At 37.4% G+C, this 20,380-nt stretch overlaps 1 long non-coding RNA gene across 1 annotated transcript; it reads left to right on the top strand.

Moving 5' to 3' along the window:
- Positions 1-7,748: 7,748 nt before the first annotated feature.
- LOC307008700 lies at positions 7,749-19,583 on the top strand. The gene is made up of 4 exons (XR_013799878.1): positions 7,749-7,935; positions 9,266-9,471; positions 9,574-9,654; positions 17,301-19,583. It is a non-coding gene; the product is annotated as an uncharacterized lncRNA (long non-coding RNA).
- Positions 19,584-20,380: the final 797 nt, after the last annotated feature.

Here is a 20,380-nt window from a genome sequence, read left to right as displayed (position 1 = left end):
TATCTGAGGACCAAAAAATGTTGGATCAATCATTCGGTCTGAATGCAATGATGATATCCAACTACCTTGTGTGTATGTCCATACCTCCACACACCCTGCTCGCGCAGACATCACACGTCATCAGCGTATTTCCATACAGCATAGAGCTGTAGACGGCCAGAGAGCCGCAAACAAATAGTAGAGTTGCCTTTTACAGTTTCTCCTGAACCAAAACAACGAGCTTATGCTGCGTTCATGTCATAACCGTAATTACAAAATGGCTTCATTCTACCCGAAGCTTTTAAAGCTTTTCACGTCCTCAGACTCTTTCACGTGCTCAGATCTCATTTATGCTTTCTATGTCAACACTATCAACGCCGAAATTAAACTGCAGCCGTTAGGTGGTACAAGTAAGAGCTCTAGAAGTTGTTTACATTCGTTATTAATGTAATTATGTGCTTTGAGACATGAAGTAATTTAACGTCGTCTCTCGCAACGCTTTGCAGAATGTGTTTGTTGTGTGGCTTTGAAGACGCTTTAAAGGGAGGGTGGGATCTCATGCTTTTAAAGCTAACTTGCTATTGTTAACCTCTCTGAATTTGCCTACCCTCATGCTCCTATATACTATAGGCTAATGTTTAAATAAAACAACCACAAGAAACCATTCACAGAAATCTAACTTGTGCATAGCTAAATAAAAGCAGTGTTTTGCTGAATGTAATACAGAAGCTGATCTGCTGTTGATGTTACAACATCTCTGCCATAAATAACTTTCGTTTAAGGTATCTGCAGTTTAATATCACAAGCATAATAAGTCACAAGGCCTATATGTAAAGCTGTTATTAAAGTTATTTTTTTAACCTGATCTGGCTCTTAAAAATTATTATCAGAATGATTTTAAATCCATCTTGTTTTGCCTGTGTAAGCACATATTGGTAGTGTATAATCTTATTCTAAACTAGTGTCGGCCTCTTTAATCAACAGGCCATATGAAGTGTAATTTCTCAAGCTGGTTTCCCCTGCAGTCAACTGAAAACTAGTAAACGGAATCTTTTTTTTTTTGGACACAGTTTGCAAATATTATGACAAGCACGTAATGTTCCACCTTTAATTCCTAAAATATGCAGTAATCGGCTTTTGCAGCTATAAAAATTGGTTTGAGTTTTATGTTTGAGTACGTGCCAAATGTACATTTCGCTCTGGCATCCACAGAAATGATACAGCAATTATTTTTCTCACTCAGGAATCTCGGTAGTTATTCTAGCCATGGAAAAGGAATCTCTGAGAAATGTAGCCACACAGGAAGAAATGTTTCACGTCATATAAACTTCAGAAACATGTTATATTTTAACTTGATCAATCTCAGGAAGAGACTAAATGTTTAGAGGGGCTGCATTCCATAAAGTTCTCAAAAAACCATTGAGAAACGATTATAGTCATAACAGCTTTCCGGTTTTTCTAGCTGAGAAATGTTCTGGTAATAAGCATTTCCTTAATAGCCGAGACTATTGCAGCCAGAAAAAATGGCTTGCATTCTTTGAGTTACACCAATCAATTATGCTTTATGTTTCAAGTCGTTAATTAAATCCAGTCGATGTCCTCATTTAATCTGACAGATGTAATGATATCATAGAATGTAATTCCCTTTATAAAGAGCCAACAAAAATCTCGGAGACACACTCAAACCATGCTCTTATGGGAATTCCTGATGCGTTTTATTGCTTGATTAATTCTGATTGATTTATATCTAAGTGTGACAAGCAATAACACATGCAATAAATCAAAACCAAAATTTATACAGGAGTGGTGGAATTACGCAAAACCAAAATAGCTTTGTCAAGCTCCTTAACAAACCAAGGCTCCATTCCAGAGTGGTGTGAGAGATTGATGACCAAGCTTTGGATGGGGGGTGTGCAGTTGGGGGCTTCAGAATGCTCAGAATTATTGGACTGCCGGGAAGGTGCTGAGGAAACAGATTGTGGCCCAATGGCAGACTCCGTTGCCTATAAAAGTGCTGACGCGTCACTTTTTTCCAAAGTGAGCTGTGTGAGGAGGAGCAGGGGGCTGGGAGAGGGGACATCCTGGTCCCCATGCATCCCTCCTGCAGTCTAGATTAGTGTGTCCAGAGTCTTTATCTTCATTTCACTTCTGCCCATTGTGATTTAAGGGAAGCACTTTCAGCAGAACTGAGCTGCCTTAACAAAACAACTATGTGGTAAATGGCAAGTGTCTGGGCATGACAGTGAAAGCGCTCTAGACTGTGGTGCTCCATGAGGTCGTGATTTATCCCTGAGAAAACAATGTTAACGTCTGCCTGCATGCCTCAAAAATATCTGTTTGGTTGCCAAATTGGATGCCATAGGTTAAGATCATTGTTTTAGTCCACAAGGGGGCAGCGTTCTCAAAAATACACACCAGTGATGCCAACACATGGGGCGAACAAGATTTATTTTGTCAATGCCTTGGCTCAAATGGGGTAATGTGTAAAGCGATCATCTAGGAGGTTAGAGAGATTATCACTCAACTGATCACTAAAGTGCACTGAAGAGTTTCGGTACTGATTTGAGAAATCATTTTAAATTCCAAATACATTTCTGAATTTTAATTGAGGTAATAAACGGAATTGAAATTGCAATATCATTTTAAGGAAGAAGAAATTAAATTAACTGGATTTCAAAGAATTTCATATAGCCTACCTACACTTTTTAGGTGGCCTGATAAATAGATAGATAGATAGATAGATAGATAGATAGATAGATAGATAGATAGATAGATAGATAGATAGATAGATAGATAGATAGATAGATAGATGATAGACAGACAGACAGACAGATAGACAGGTGATAGATGGATAGACAGACAGACATATGATAGATAGATAGATAGATAGATAGATAGATAGATAGATAGATAGATAGATAGAAAGATAGATAGACAGACAGACAGACAGACAGACAGACAGACAGACAGACAGACAGAAAGACAGACAGACAGACGGACAGATGATAGATAGAATGATAAATAGATTTAGATAGACAGACAGACAGACAGACAGACAGATAGATAGGTAGATAAATAGATAGATAGATATAGATAGATAGATAGATAGATAGATAGATAGATAGACAGACAGACAGACAGACATATGATAGACAGGTGATAGATGGATAGACAGACAGACATATGATAGATAGATAGAAAGATAGATAGATAGACAGACAGACAGAAAGACAGACAGAAAATACACACCAGTGATCCCAACACATGGGGCGAACAATATTTATTTTGTCAATGCCTTGGCTCAAATGGGGTAATGTGTAAAGCGATCATCTAGGAGGTTAGAGAGATAGATAGATAGATAGACAGACAGACAGACAGACAGACAGACAGACAGACAGACAGACAGACAGAAAGACAGACAAAAATACACACCAGTGATGCCAAGATCTATCTATCTATCAACACAGACAGACAGACAGACAGACAGACAGACAGACAGACAGATAGATAGATAGATAGATAGATAGATAGATAGATACATAGATAGATAGATAGATAGATAGATAGATAGATAGATAGATAGATAGATAGATAGATAGATAGATAGATAGATAGATAGACATAAATAGATAGATGGATGGATGGATGGATGGATGGATGGATGGATGGATGGATGGATGGATGGATGGATGGATGGATGTGGCGAGCAGGACGAGGCAGAGGGCCGTGGGAGAACGAGCCTGGTGGTGTGATTGATAATGAGCGACACTTGTGCGACGCACCGGTCTCGTATCTCTCACGGAGGAGCAGAAGCACACAAGGAGGAGCGACGACAGTGAAGAACGAGAGAGGCCAGGACTGGATTTATGTTGTGTTTTATTATGTGACAGCAGTCGTCCGTGAGGGGCTGTGAATGTTCGCCGGTTCCCGCCTCCTTCCCACAATAACGAACTTTGCTACAATAGACTCTTACTATTTCTGGAGTACACAGAATGTCCCATGAATGTCCTCTGTAACACGTTTTTACTGAAAATTGGTCAGTTGTTTTAATTCCTAATTACCACTTGGTGCATTAAACATGCAACATGATGAGGTCACAGGACAACAATGTAGCATATACTGTTTAAATATTACAGAGTACTGTTTCACATACTGGACAGTATTCAGTGTATATTTTACATTGCAAACAAGTGTTTGAAATACAGGTGAAAAGGAAATATATTTAAATTGTGCTTTTTTTGGACATATTTAATATATTTAAATTATACTACTAATGGAATAAATGTATTATTTTGAAACAACTTCAAGATATTAAGTGTATTTCAAGTTATCCTTCAGATCAATTTTAAGCTATTCACAATATATTTTAATATATTAAATTGTGCTTAAATGGAACCACTTCAAGTACATTAAGTGTATTTCTGCAGTTCATTTAAATGTGCTTCAAGAACATTTCAATAGCATTTGAGCTCATTAGAAATGTATTAGCATTACACTACTAGTTTTTTATAAAGCTGTTTTTTTCAGTATTCAAAATGGTATATTAAAAGTGCTAAATAATTTAATATAAATGTTAAGACACACACTTTGAAATCAAGAACACTTTAATTTAATATACTATCTTTTTGAGTACATTGCAAAATAAATACAGTATATAGTAAGTACAGCAGCATATATAATCTCTTAAACAAAATACATACTACGTGAAAGATCAGTGAAATGCTATGGCAGTGCTATTTTTATAATTTTTTTGTAGGACATTTCTGTCATACCTGTATTACTGAAAATTATTAATATTACATCACTAAATAAGCATCACAAAAGTTACGGAAAAATAATATGCAGAAGTAAATATGTCTATGTGCATTATTTGCTAATTTAGCCCTACAAACGGCTGAACAAAAAAACAGATGAGTTTAAATGTCACATCTTCATCTCCAAGTGGACGGTCACTTCTTTCGAGTACAACTCGCATTTTCCACAACTGAGGGCTTGTGGTTCAGATACTGTATTATTTGAAGACTGCTTTATCATAGGATCTGTAAAAGGGAAGAAGAATTGATATAAAATTAACCAATGATTAAAGGGTTAGTTCACCCAAAAATGAAAATAATGTCATTAATGACTCACCCTCATGTCGTTCTAAGCCCGTAAGACCTCCGTTCATCTTCGGAACACAGTTTAAGATATTTTAGATTTAGTCCGAGAGCATTCTGTCCCTCCATTGAAACTGTATATACAGTATACTGTCCATGTCCATAAAGGTAATAAAAAGATCATCACAGTAGTCCATGTGACATCAGTGGGTTAGTTAGAAGTTTTTGAAGCATCGAAAATACTTTTTGGTCCAAAAATAAAACAAAATAAGACTTTATTCCGCATTGTATTCTCTCCCGGGTCTGTTGTGAATCTGCGTTCACGACTCCGCAGTGACGCCGCTGACGTAAGACGCTGATGACGTGTTATCTGGTGCGCCCGAGCTTCGTTTACAGTCTGAGGGAGACGCACGCTATATTCAAGCTATTCTACATTGTTTGCGTGGATATCATTTTTTTAATGGTGCGTAAATGTGCATGTCGCGGATGAGACACTTTTACAGCGTGCGTTTCCCTCAGTCTATAAATGAAGCTCGGGCGCACCAGAAATACACGTCATCAGCGTAACTGTGAAGGATTGACAACAGACCCGGGAGAGAATACAATGCGGAATAAAGTCTTATTTTGTGTTATTTTTGGACCAAAAAGTATTTTCGATGCTTCAAAAACTTCTAACTAACCCACTGATGTCACATGGACTACTTTGATGATCTTTTTATTACCTTTATGGACATGGCCAGTATACTGTATATACAGTTTCAATGGAGGGACAGAATGCTCTCGGACTAAATCTAAAATATCTTAAACTGTGTTCCGAAGATGAACGGCGGTCTTACGGGCTTAGAACGACATGAGGGTGAGTCATTAATGACATTATTTTAATTTTTGGGTGAACTAACCCTTTAACATTTTTGTATCCATGTTTGAATATGTTTATTATAATTTGCATAGATGTGCATTAGAATTCCGTTGACTTCTCAGTTTACCTTTCAAAGCTTTGACTATATCCTCATCAAGCTAGACATGAGTGTCCATTTTTATCCTCTTGTCTGTCGTCACTATACAGCACTCTATGAGTTACATTGAACATAAGATTAGAAGAAGCCCAACACCACTTACAGTGAGCAGAGTTCAATCAAAAAGTCACTGATAGTTTTTTGCAGCAATAAAGCAACCAGAGATGTTGTATATTGATAATTGTGGTTTATTTAAACCTATGGTATATCCCATGAATTAGTCTTGTGGTCATGCTAACATGCACTCTCTTAATCTCTGCCAGTTAGGATAGACTTGCAGCTTTACAAAAAAAAATAAAAAAAATAAAAATAAACAGATTTTTATAGGAATGACTCAAATGAATTACAAATTAGCCACCTGAAATGGACACGTTGCTAACATTTTCCTATACACGGGTTTCTGTGCAACGTCATCACACAGATGCGCGCGCATCTAAGAGGCAGAAAGCAACAGTCTTTACGGCTATATCCAGCAGAAGCAGAGATGACGCGGAGCTGTTGTGCTGTAAACTAACCTAAATGCATAGGGTATGTCATGTTTTTATGATTCGCAAACTTAGTTGGACAATTTCATTCTAGTCAAGTAACTAACGTTTTACATAATGTTATATTAATATGCAAATGAAACACAAGCAAACAGATCCAACTCTGAAATTGCAGTTTATTATTGAGTCAACAAGAATTTACAAACAATGCGAAATCTACGTTAATTACAATGTTCTTTTACAGAACTCGGCATAACATATAGCGGTCTTGCCTCGTGGATGCGCGCGCATCCGGTATTGTTTGTATACAAGAAACCTGTGTATACCAAAACTGACCAAATCACATTTCAAAAGGCCTGATTCAAAAATCTCTATAACAGAGGTGATGTGAGATTAAATTTACTACACTCTTCTTTGCGTGTCTCTGTCTTCTTCTATAGCAGCTGGTCTGAAAAACAACAAATATTAATATTTCACAAAAAAGTAATATATATGTGTGTGTGTGTTTAAATAAAACTTTTTTTTATTTATTTTTTACTTTTCAGAGATAATTTACATCATAACAATGAAGCTAAATTGTTCAGGAAATCAAAAATAGACAGCTTAATTTTGCTGATAAAAATAATGTTAATGTAATGTTGTACATGTTATAATAATTAATTATGTTTTAGATGCATTGGACAATGTTTAGTTGTTTTAAGACAGATAAATGTCACCACATAGATTCAAACAGATTTATCACAGTTTTTAGACCTATCCACTTAAGAAAAAACGAAACAGTGAGCTATTTATTTATGCAAACTAAAAAAATTACCAGTAACTTCTGAGGGCAGAATCTTAATCTCTTCGCGTCTGACTTCGACTTGAAAAGCTTGGCTCTGATTGGTCAAATTGGACGTAGCTGCACTGAAAAACACTTTGTGTCAAAAAATACGACTGGCACAGACACAAGTAACGTTAATTTAATACAAATCTTACCAAGAATCACAAAATCATGAGGTTCCAAAAGCCATGCAAACTTGAAGTTGGGTTAAAAAAACACACACACATAACACTACGTTTTCTATTATATTTGACCCAGAGGCTCCGATTTGATTGACAGGCGATCTGACCAATCATAATCCGCCATCTGCCGAATCCACCATTTTTGTCCGACAAAGCAGTCAGGAGAGTATCAACGTTGGAGGATTTTTACTTGAAAACCGGTGTGTACTGACGTCTTTCCGCGTTTAAAACAACATTCCTTCTTATGTTCATTTATGTTTATTTGATACTATAAATTAACTAGAAGGAAAAGATGATCGGTTCACGAGCAGCTTGGCTGTACAGCGATCAGACACATTAAAGAGCCACAAAACGGTAGGCTATTTATTGTTTAAATTTCGTTTAAAAATTACCAAAGTTGAGACTTTATGTAATATCATAAGTAGGCTAACCTGTTCTGTCCTGTCTGTCAGCGTGTTGTCATTGTGCTCTCTGCTCCCTGATGTATTTTTCACTGCGTGAGAGCACCTGTGGTGGGGCGTGATAGCGGCTTGTTGGACATAACAGTAACAAATGGGGATGAAATAGTTAATGAAATTAACTAATTTCAAAAAGTTAATTGTTGACAAATGTTTATAATACATTTTAAGTCGGTACATTGTAAATATAAAAAATGTTTTTCAAAATATTAAAATGATAAATAGCCTACATAAATATTTGAAATATATTGCAGTATAGGCCAAGCGTTTATAAAGTAACCTACATATATTTTAAACCCACTAAAATCTTAATCACTTTGCTATGTTCTTACACAAAGTACACATAAAATATACTTTAAGAGTAACATAAGTATGTTTTCTGTAAATACACTAAAACTTCACTAAAAGTATGTTTGTGTTTAGCATATTTCTTAAAAGTGTAACTAAGCATTATAGGCTATGCATTACCAAAGTACTTCTAGTATAGCCTACTTTTTAGAAATATATTAAAAGTAAGCTTGTGTTCAGCATATAAGTGTAGGCCTAATATATATTTATACACTTTTGTGTACCATAAGTACCAAGTGTGCTTGTTTTTATTTCTTAAAAGTGAGAATAGGCCTATATTTATTACCACGGTACTTGTAGTATACTTAGATTTTTTTTTAATGCACTTCAAATAAGCATGTTGGGAATACAAAAGTATTAAATACATACAGTACTATTTGAATTTCAAGAATTTTTTTTAATCCATTTAATACTACGTCTTTTTCACCTGGGATAGCCATTAACAACACGATTCTCTTGTTTATAACAAAGATTCATCTACCCATTATGTCCACCCCAAGACTGGGATGAGTAAAAAAAACAAGTAGTGAAGTTAATGTATGCTTTAATCACAGAGTTAGATTGGATTTCTACAGACTAAGCGTTCTTCTGAAATTCAAGCCCTGAAACACGAACAACGGCAAACAAATCACGGCCAGAGGATCACACACTAAGACAAATAAACGCTGTTTACAAAATAGCGATTTGATCCAGAGATATTTAGAGGATCCAAAAATGACAAAATCATGTCAGCTACTCTTTAAGTGAATTTATAGCGATGGCTTTCATTGCAAGTCATGCTATATCATTATGTGGTTAGTGGTTACATTTATGCCTCCAAGCAACTGAGCCAACCCCATTCTGTTTAAACAAAAGCCTAATTTTCTCCGAATCTGCAGCTCTAGACCTGCTGCTTCCCTGAGATGAGCAGCAGAAGAGGCCACGGTTCAGGGGAGCAAAGTCTGTACAATGAAATCGTGTCCTACTGAGGGCCCTTAACATAAGCCACATTGCTTTGTCCATTCATCTCCGCAATGGCCGGTTCAGCACCTCCTGATTTTGGGATGAGGATCTTGGCACAGCTGTACAAAACAACAGCCTTGGGGTAAACCTGAATGACATGTTTTTCATTTAAACTATTGAAACCTTTTTGGTCTTCTTTTTTCTTTTTTTTTTTTGTCCAACACTATCTCTCATATTTGACAAGGTCCAGATGTTGCCTTTGGAGGTGCTGGAGTGAGATTCACTTTCTCTCTGCCTAATAAAACGTCTGATATCTTTTGACCAGGTCAGTGTGTCTCCATTGATCATTTATTGCTAAAGGTTTTCACACTACGTTGAAAGAAAACTAGCCATGCGGGAGTGCTTTGTGTTATATATTATAACATATATAGTTGTATATGACTGTAGTGATCAGTGCACGTTCGCATAAACCACTGCTTAAATGAAGGTGTACAATAGTTGAAATGACTTGCTGAATTGAATTGACAATTGGCTGAATAGAGAGAAAAATGTCCCTTCTTCCCATTTGCACTGCTGACCTGTGTATTCCCCTCCACACAGTCAGTTGTGATTTTGCCATGATCCATCACTCAGTTTTGTTATCTGGCCTGTCATTTTAAAAAGACAACAGCTGTCTTAGTGGTACAGGAATGGGATAATTCTCAAACCTTTCAACCAATCCTAAGAGGAAATGCCAAATCAAACACTATAACCTCAGTGATGTCTTCCTTAATTTCAACCACATTCTCCATTCACAAGTAAAAATACATTTTAAAACACAAATTAACTACATTAACATTTCCATTTTATTGCATTTCTGGGACCGTTTAGTTAACTGTCATCATTTTACTTGTGGGATATACATTTGCCATTAGCCTACATATTTCTATAATAGGCTATACCTAAATATTTTCAAACTATATAGGCCCTATCATTTGAAAGCTTTCAGACTCTAGTTTTCATTTCAACTGTAATTTATTAATGTGTGATAAGAGTATACATCAGAGCCATAAGGCGAGCTCAGACCTTTATTTTGAACTTGCAAAACTCGCAAAAATGCTGAATGTAAATGTATCAAACACAATCTTATTTAAAGGCAGTGAGGAATACATATATGATGCCTTCCAAAACCAACCAGATGAAGGTATTTCAGGAGACCGGAAGTGAAGCTAACATTGGATTCGTATGTGCCTTGATGCCTTCCTCCGAAGGCAGCATTTTTTAAGCTATTGAAGCTAGCCACCATCTCTGGTGCCATACTTTTTCTTCCTACGTCTTTTGTTTAATGGTGATTTTACATTCAAGTACATATTACCGTATAGTGGGTGGTTGTGCAATCCTTTTACAATCTTTTTATTTATTAGTGTGAACAAGAATTATGTTGCTTGTTTGATGATAAATATATAAATTGTCACAGTTGTAAACGCGACGTATTTCCTCTTCCATGAGGAGGTCTGACGTCATGACGGCTTTGTTTCCTGGCGGACAAGAAATCCCGTAGAATTCAACCAATCAGATGATGATTTTGAAACTTTCCCATTTTGTGTGCCTATATCAGACATTCAGCCAACGGTTCTGCCAAAGGCTGAGAGTCATCCGTTGACTTATCCGTAAACATATTACCTGGGTATGACTATGCATAACCTGCTTTCTCCAATAGTATCTGTCTGCATTCTGCAAGACTTCAAGTTACGCCCCTTCAAGTTACACCCCACTTCAAGTTACGCCCCTTCAAGTTACGTCAATTCAAGTTACGCCCACTTCAAGTTACGTCCATTCAAGTTACGTCCACTTCAAGTTGCTCACTGTTTTTTCGACTTAAAGCAGCGCTGCACAGACCGGTCGGTGTATGATATCAAAGTACCGTGAGAGCGATCTGAGAACAGACAGTTCCGTATGCTTTTGCTCTCGCGTAGAGTTGATTAAACTGACTCTTAGCTGTTCAAGAACCGAAATGCTTGTTTTGGTATACAGTAAAGCAAGCTGCAATCTGCATTAGTGCCAGATACTGATAATGTATTGCAAGAAAACAATATTGCAATCCTTCTATCAATTATTCTTCCCACCTCAACTAAAGTGTGGAACATGCTCTAATATATCGTTTTGGAATTGGGCTTTATTTTTATTTATTTTTTCCTTTTTAAATAAATAATTTTAAACATCTTTTGATGTCTTATTGTATTCCTGATTTGCTGATGATTAAAAATGTTGACTGATATCAACAGCACTAATGAACAGCTAAATGCGCCGCTGACAAACAAATCTTATGATACTTTTGAGACAAATGAACAACAAGCACACTGCACACCCATAACAAAATATTTTAATTGAAAACCTCAAAAGCACCACAGCTGCACAAAAAAATTAAAGAGGAAACAGTCGTAAACTGATATAGAAAACAATAAATTATGCGACCTCTATGCATGTAGCCTACATCTATTAGGTGACATCTTACCCATACATTTACATTATAATTATTATAATATAATATTAAATGGAAAGCGACCACTCCAGGGTGATCTACTACTGGGTCATTCTATGGAAATATCCATTTTTCTGCCCCTAGCCTTTACAGAAATATTACACTTAAAAGTCACTTTAGGGTTACAATTTCTTTACATTTTAAAACAAAACAATATGTTATTTGTAAAATTACATATTGTAAAATTATTTTTAATTTTACATCCATTTAATTCTGCTACACTCAAAAGTTAAGATTTAAAGGATTGCATCATTACTTGATTTTAACTGGTGTTCAAATATGCTCATAGTTATAGCAAATACATGGTTGCGCAAATGAACTAACCTCATTCAAGCACACTTTTCGTCTGCCAAATGCATACATTTTAATATTAACAGTCGTTCTGCTTTATGTTTTGTGAATAAGAAAGTTCAAAAAACAATTAGAAATGAAATATAATTTTTTAAAACTTGATTCACTTTTTAAAATCACAAAAAAATAAAAAAAACGTTAATAGGCTATTGCCAAATAAGTAAGGTAACACCAGTGACAAAAAATGGTGTATATGCGGTCTTTAAATAAATACACAAAAAAATATAAAAAATCATTAAGCTGTCATTGATGTGTATTCATAAAGTCAAATGGTAATCTAATAATGTGGTCTAAGTTTAAACGTTAGAAAAATATATACATTTTAAGACATCTTGCCATAGAAGTGGACGTTTCTGTAGAATGACCTGGCATCTGTGTGACACTCAGCGAGACAGATTGACAAGCTCAAAGTTCCAGACGCTTTGCTCTGCCCTTGCTGCAATGTAAAAGGCTGCAATATTACTTATACACTTCGATTTACACGGTTATCTCTGGAAACTATTATTACCGTTGACTCTATACAAGCTGGCATATTACCGACAACATCTCGCTTAGAGTTTGACATATCGCGTGGTTCTGTGTGATTTGGACAACTTCAAGTTACGCCCACTTCAAGTTACGCCCACTTCCTGTTACGCCCCTCTCTTGCAGTCCGCAGACAGACCCATCTCGCTTTCTGGAATACCTCCCAGATAGAAGTGTTGGGTGTACAGTTCAATGAGGATGGCCCACTGGCTTGGTCTCTAAGGAAAAATGTACTAAAGAAAAAATTGAAAATAGTGATGTTTGTAAACCTAATTACAGCAAATATAAAAATACATTGCAAGTGAAAATGTTGGCAGGGCAAGTAAACAAACGAAAATAAACATTTCTGAATGTATAAGTAATCTGACACTATCAGTGTATCATAGAACATACTTTTTTCATTTGTTTCATACTCTGCCTGTCTGCCGATTATTATGAGTGATCTTATTTCATCTATTTAATTATAAACGTAAAAGTAGAAAATTCAAAGAACAATTTGATGTTACATTTGGCTTAGAACATGCAGCTATTTGCTGACTACAATGAACTCATAAATTTGTGCAATCTTTTAATATCAAAATTAGCAGAAGGTCACTGGAGAAGAGAACTATTGCTATGTGCTATTGGCCATAAGCGTTGTGGCATACACACTGTTTAATTGCGTGAGGAAGCAGCATGTGTTTGTTTTTCACACTGATACTTCTCAAACTCAAACCAGTCCATGTCAGTAGCCAAAAAGCCTTTTGTGGGGTTTGTTTTTGCCCTTTGGACCCAAAGAACTGGCACTTGTGGATGGTAGAGGAAGGGAAGTCTAAAATGGCCCTCTGGAGCATCTTAAAATTTTTTATTGTCATTTTCGAGTGTGTGTTTTGCACTGCCAAATGTGTTTTGGCAAACTGTTTCCTGCAACTATTTGGCAGTAAAATGTGTAAAGGAATCATTTTTGGGCTGTTGCGAGTGCAAAAAGCTAGGCGGGAGTTGTAGAGTAAGAGAATATCGACTGCATGAATTCCTGTTAAACAACAGTAAACAAATAAACCTGCACCCGAAGCAGCTTCTATTTTGAGCTCTTTTTAACTGTGAACAATTTCTTCAAAGAACCCGGCAGATTAAAAGCCTGTTACTTAATGTATGCCTGTTAAATAATCGTTAAAAAATGCATCCAATAGGAATGCTTGGATTTATCAGAAGCTGAAATTGCTTCCAGTCTCACTTGAAAACTGACTATTATATGGATTTAATGCTGGCCCCATGCAGAGGGGCTTTTGGGAAAGCTCAGCAGGTGTCTTGCTGATTATTATCTGACACCCCAGTTTTGGATAACAAGACTCATACCATACACCACTAAAGCTGTTTCAGCTAACACACTGTTTATACTCTTTTACTTTCCAGAGCTTACATTGACTTTCTGCAATTGTCCTCCACAAGGGGTGAAGCAATTTAATATTTTTAATGTTTTAGTCACAGATGATTGGCCTCTTTGTTGTTCGATATTTATCTGTTATATTATCTTTTTTGTATTTGCCCGTTTGTAATGTTACCCAATTATGAGTGTAATCATGTTTATCAAAAGTAAAAATAAAGAAAGATCAGTCATATTTAACTGTCAGACCGAGATTAACCTCCACCACTGCGCCAACTTTTGATTATTTCTCTGCTGTCAATCTTTGGACAAGTTTTACAGTAACATCCAATCTATGGTAACATGGTAGCAGCCTTTCATCCACAGTGTAGTTTTTCTCACTTTGATATCTGGAAAAGGGTAGAGCAAGATGGATATCTCATCATGCCTCTATGTGGGGGGTGGAGGGGGGCATGATGAGATATCATTCTTTCAGTTTTCTGTAGTTTGATCAGTGGGTTTCAGACTCCCACATCAGTTGCATTGCCACTGAAAGACTGTTTACAAATATCTACAAACAAGATGTTATCCTGCTCCCCACCCCCAATGGATCCATCAGTAAAAAAAGTGGGTATAATGGCCCTAAAATGTACTTTATCTGTAACGTAGACCAGATGAATGAGGTGAACCACTGTGAGGGGTTTAGTCTGATGGCTTTGGGACTTGTGATAAAGCCTGCCGTTTGAAGCAACGCTGAAATCAAATCCGTACGTCTTATCTGCAGTTCTCATTGCCTCTTTGATCATACTGAAGCAGCAGTGGGACATGGGGACGAATGCAAAGGTCTTCTCCCCAGGACCAATATGTTCACATTCTCTAGCCCTTGGCATGGCTCTTGAACCCTGGCGCTCTGAAGAGCACTCGCCCGGTCCTAAACCACACTAGATACACTGGCTTCCCCCTCTCTCAAACCCGATATACACATCTGAAAGCAATTCTATGTCTGTGTGTGGGGGCTGCCGGATTCCAGCAGGACCCCCTCACCGGCAGAAAGGAGGGAGGTAAAGCATTGGGAAAAACAGGGATGGCAATTAAACAATCGCTGGCCTTTTGATGGAATTCCCAGTGGAGTTAGTCAAAGCAGGATTAATCACGGGACTAATCCTGGTTATCCCACCACATATCTTTTTTACAAGCTTGTGCCATTTCCTTATTATTATTATTATCCTGGGAAAGGAAATCTATGACAGGTAATGAAAACTGAAACATTATGAAAGTACAAAAGGGTTTTTAACATCCTTATGTGTTAAAACTGAAGGCATACCACTTGGATTTTGATTCAATAAACTGGCTTGAAATTACTGTGCAAAGCATCCTATTTAAAATCTCAAAATTAAGTTAAGCATAAAACTAGTATTAAGAGCCACCACAGATTTTTTTTTTTTTTGCTGCCTAGCCTCCCCTGTTATCAGCTCATGGCAAGCATTGTATTACAACCAGCAATTTAGTTTAATTTCTACCCAAGCGACTGGATAATTACATAAATTTATATTCAAAATTACTAAATTGCCTTTGTAAAAATCTAGATAAATGCATTTTCTCCCTCCATGTCACAAATTTTGCTAACTGTAAATTTGAACATATGTTTTTATCCTAACAGTTGTCTGCTTAATGTAACTTCAGTGCAATCTTATAAACTTGGTCAAACGTTTCCTGTTCTTATACAGCATCATTTATCAACCTTTTTAGATGGCGTGTGTATAATTGTCGGATGTGTTTTCGGTAACACACAGACAGACACATATGGCTGTGATCACGTGTGTGTGTGTGTTTCCTCCATGTCCTTATGCGATGAGTCAGACAACAGCATTGATGTTTTATGGTACAGCTCACCCAGCCTTGGCAGGAGTAGAGACAGAGCGATACACAGGATGAATGTTTTACATCATGTGTTTTACGGCCTCATTTGGAGACAACAGCTTGTACTGTGACCTCAAGACAAACACCACTCCAGAGGCACCCCATCTTTAGAGAGAGAGAGAAAGAGAACCTTCAAGAGAGAAGAAAGGAGGAGGCCCCAATAAAATAACATCACACCTGGAGCTGAGACACCCGACACTAGCCTCGGTTTCCCCTGCCGGCAAGTTAGAAGTTCCCTCAGTGGCTAGACGTCTGCAGTAACTTGAAGCATGTGGACTCTTCACTGTCATGAAAAGGGACGGTTTCATTTGATAAAAGGGGCTGGAAATTAAAGGGACCTGAATGGACATCCTCCAATGGCAGGCCTTGATTAATGATGCCAGCAGGCGGAGGTGGCAGCATGACAAATAACCTGCAGAGAAATTGGAATGTCATTTCTCTTCTCGAGTCTGGATGCGTTCAAAACACGACGAATTGCTCTCAGATGTAGGACTGCAGAGATGAGGTCTTGTGGACACCGTTGCTGTAAAGTTCACCTGTTCAACTTGTATTTTGTGCTTCATCAATAAGTAACCTCTGCCCATGCATGTGTGGATGTGCAAGGCAAGGGTGTTAAAGACAGAACTGATAGTGACCCAGCAACTCTTTATAGATAACCCTCGCTATTGGGGCCAAGACTATTGCAGGTGCACCGTACTCAATCCCACCAAAAATCACATGTTCAATATCAGTCAAGTCACTTAAGTGTTTATCTTAAAGCTCACTTGGCATAGTGCATTAGAGTCAGCTGAACAGTCCACATGCATTTTTCATCATTCCCTATACTGCCTAGAATTTGGTTCAAGGTCCCATTTGATGGTTTGATTTACTTGAGTTTCTGTATCACTCAAAAAGTTTGTCTGCAAAGTTTGTATCAGTTTCTTGAGCATGTGTATTAGGGGCCCCCTAACTCTCATGGGCTACAGCAAGACATCTGGGGGGTTGTGCCAGTTACATTCTTTCCAATCTGATAGAGGCTGTTATCGGTCTGAGATGGAGGTGCTGAGTATGAGATGCGTGTTGGGCTTTACAGTAACATCAACACATTCCTGCTCACATTCCTCACGGCCAGTGAAAACACTGCCGGTCCGATAACAGAAAGGGCAATCAAAACAGCGATAAATCGTGCCGGATATAAAGAGCAGCAAACCAAAACGTAGAGGCTTCAAACAAATACTTTCCCTGGCAGCGTTAAATGCCTGTAATACCCTCGACTGGGACCATTTCAGCTTCACTGACTGTGTTTTTTTGTGTCATTGTCTCTGCTCCCTAGATCGACCATGTGCTGTTTCCGAACGCCAGATGTAAATGAGAAGACAGTACCTATGACTAAATTACTGATCAAGGAACCGTCAATGTGAATGGCCTTTACAGAACCTCGTTTCCCTAGAATCCAGAGCAGGAATGTTGGCTTCCTAGAGCACCAGTACTGAACTCGCTCAACCTCTCTTTTTTTTTGAGATCTTCCACATGGTCACCATGCCTGCTGCTTTATTCATAATTGATAAGATACTGATTTGTCATTGTTCAACAGATGCATTTTCATTCTGTGCAGACTTTATATCCATCAGCATGGAGAGGTCTTAATGGCAAGCAGCAGGGCCATGCTGGGCTTGCGCCCCCCTTCTCCTCCTCCCCACACTGGGCCACGGCAGTAATGGGGATCATTGGGAATAGGTCCATGGTAGAAGAACAGAGGCTTACCATTGATCCACCATCTACTCTCCCGCGCCACTCCCACTTCAAAGCAGCATAATGAAATTCACCTGTGCTAGCCGGCCGGGGAAGTCTTTAGTAAGAAGTGTAGATTGAGATAAAGGATAGGAAATACAGAGAAGCAGGAGCTTTAAATGAGCTCAGCAGCGATCAAGAAGCTTGTGAGATGCACAGGGAAAGCAGGAAGACCGAGAAGACTCGTTGGCTCAGTGGAGGTCTGGCGGAGGCCTTGCAGAAAGCCCCGCTCACATTAGATTAGCTTAGTTCAGACACTCACTGAGCCCCTCTCGTTGGCCCCCTGCTCAGCCCCCAGTGAGGGGTGTTTGCTATTAGCCACTGACCTCTATCCATTCACTCTTGCCGAGTCTCTGCTCCTGCCTTTAGATCTGCCACACTAATCAAAAGAAACCTGGCCTCTTAATCCCAGCGTTTTCTTTTCTTCAGACATGAATTATGAACTGGACCCTAAATAATGTGGGGGGTTTTAGGATATTTATTATAATAATAATATAATAATAGCACATGCATTCAATAGGATAAAAGTCACAGACATTCATAACCTTAATTCAAAATGTCAACATGCCCCTAAGCTGATGGGAAATGAGGATTTACTTATGAACTTCCATTTTTTTATTTTACATCTAGAGGGAAAGAATAGGTACATTTCAGTACACACAAGTTTTAGTCCACGTCCTGTGTTGGGGCAAACTGTTGTTTGATTTTATTTTTCCTATCATCTTGATATTGCAGATAATAATATTTTAATATTATATTATATAATATTTTCATAATTCATAGTTCAGGTTTCTTTAAGTAACCCAGCTAACAAATGCGATGTTATTTGCCTTTTAATGGCCCTTATTTAGGCAACTTTCAGTCATCCTTTAATACAGCAAGTAGTCTATTTTTAATTCATAATAAATGTTACATTTGTTACATTAATGTTAACCTTACATTATACGTACACGCATGCAATATATGTGATGCTATAAAACAAGAATTTCATAAAAATGTTTATTGTCTATGCTGTAAATGGTGCTATATCTATACATGGGTGTACATTCATCGCTTGAAAATTGTTGCTTTTTGGAAGAAAGCAATTCAGCCACCTGATCGTGAGATTAAAAAAAAAAAGTAAGTAATATAATGAATTTACCTTTTATAAAACGTATAAATTTTAACTATTTAGTTATGTTATTATGAAGCAATGCAATAATTTGACTTTATTTATTTATAAATGTTTTCCAAAACTAGTCCTGAATCTTGCCAAAGTCTCATAAAGCCACGTGGATCCAATCAAACTGGCCATCCGACACTTTGCCACATCTTCTCTGTTTACAGCACCTCACAAAACTACATATTAAACTTTCTCATAAACAGCGGAGCATAGATTTTGCATAGTTGAGATACTAAATAGCTGGTTCACAATTAACCTCAAACATTTGAAGATCATTGGTCATCATGTCATTCTACAGCAAGACTTCTTCCGAATTTTTATTTAGAATTTGTAAGGACGTTGTCACGCTGTGCAGCTGTCTCTGGATTTGTCACTGATTTATCATTTACAGGATTTGGAGTGATGGTGGACCCCAGAAACAGTCATTGCCTCTGACTGTATTTTATGATTTTATGGGCAGTATCCCATTTACAGACCACACTCACAGTGGTTGGGCCAAGTGCAATTAACATGACTGTAACCTTGACCAGGCTGCAACACTAAATCACTGATGTCATCATGTGGGGGATCCGGCGTGTAATAGAAGATTGAGCTGTGATGGCCAAGAGCTCCTGAGCAGTAAAAGAGTCAAATAATGTATTATAGCTCTCTACACTGTAAAAAAATATGTTTGTAATTTTTACAGAAACTGTTAAAATTATATAGTAAAAATCTTTTAAAGGATTCTGGATCATTTGTTCCAGTTTTTTTTTTTTTTTTTTTTTTTGGCAATTTGTCTGTTTATGATATGTGTATAGTATGTTTTGTGTTCTGTCTTAATGTATTGCTGCTAATGCACTTTAATTACCCAACTGGGATCAATAAAATACTACTACTACTACAGAAGAGTCACAGAGTACCGCAACTGAAACAGCAGCCGCATTTTAAAGTTCATCCTGAACCAAAACAATGAATTCTGCGCTCTCGCCATAACTACTGTACTTTGGAAGAGATGGAAATCCGTGATGTTATACTCAAAGCGGTTTGTAACTCGAATTTATGCCTTTCAATGGCAACACTATCAATGCCAAAATGAATCTGCAGCAGTCAGGTGGTACAGGTTGGTGCTCTTTAAGTTGTTTTGTGTTCATGATTATTGTAATGTTATGTGCTTTAAGACATTAGGTAGTTTAATGCCGTCACTCGTGATGCTTTTGTTTGCTCCCTGCTGTATCTCATGTGTTTTGAAGGAGGTGTGGTTTTGGAGACGCTCTGAAGGGAGGGTGAGATCTTATGCTTTCAAAGCTAGCTTACTATTGCTAGCCTCCTCGAAAATTTCTTTATTTTATTATTTTAGTGTCATGTTTGTTACTCTGGCCTGTGTGTATGACCTTGTTCACCGTCTACATAGTATAAGTACTGGCCATGTTTTATGGACAGGCCACTTACGCTGAGCTCTGTAAATTACATAACTGGTACGT

This window comes from Phoxinus phoxinus (assembly GCF_949152265.1).
Source record: "Phoxinus phoxinus genome assembly, chromosome: 12".
NCBI classification, from domain to species: domain Eukaryota; kingdom Metazoa; phylum Chordata; class Actinopteri; order Cypriniformes; family Leuciscidae; genus Phoxinus; species Phoxinus phoxinus.
Note: the sequence above shows the minus strand (reverse complement) of the source record. Positions and strands in the feature narration are given on the sequence as shown.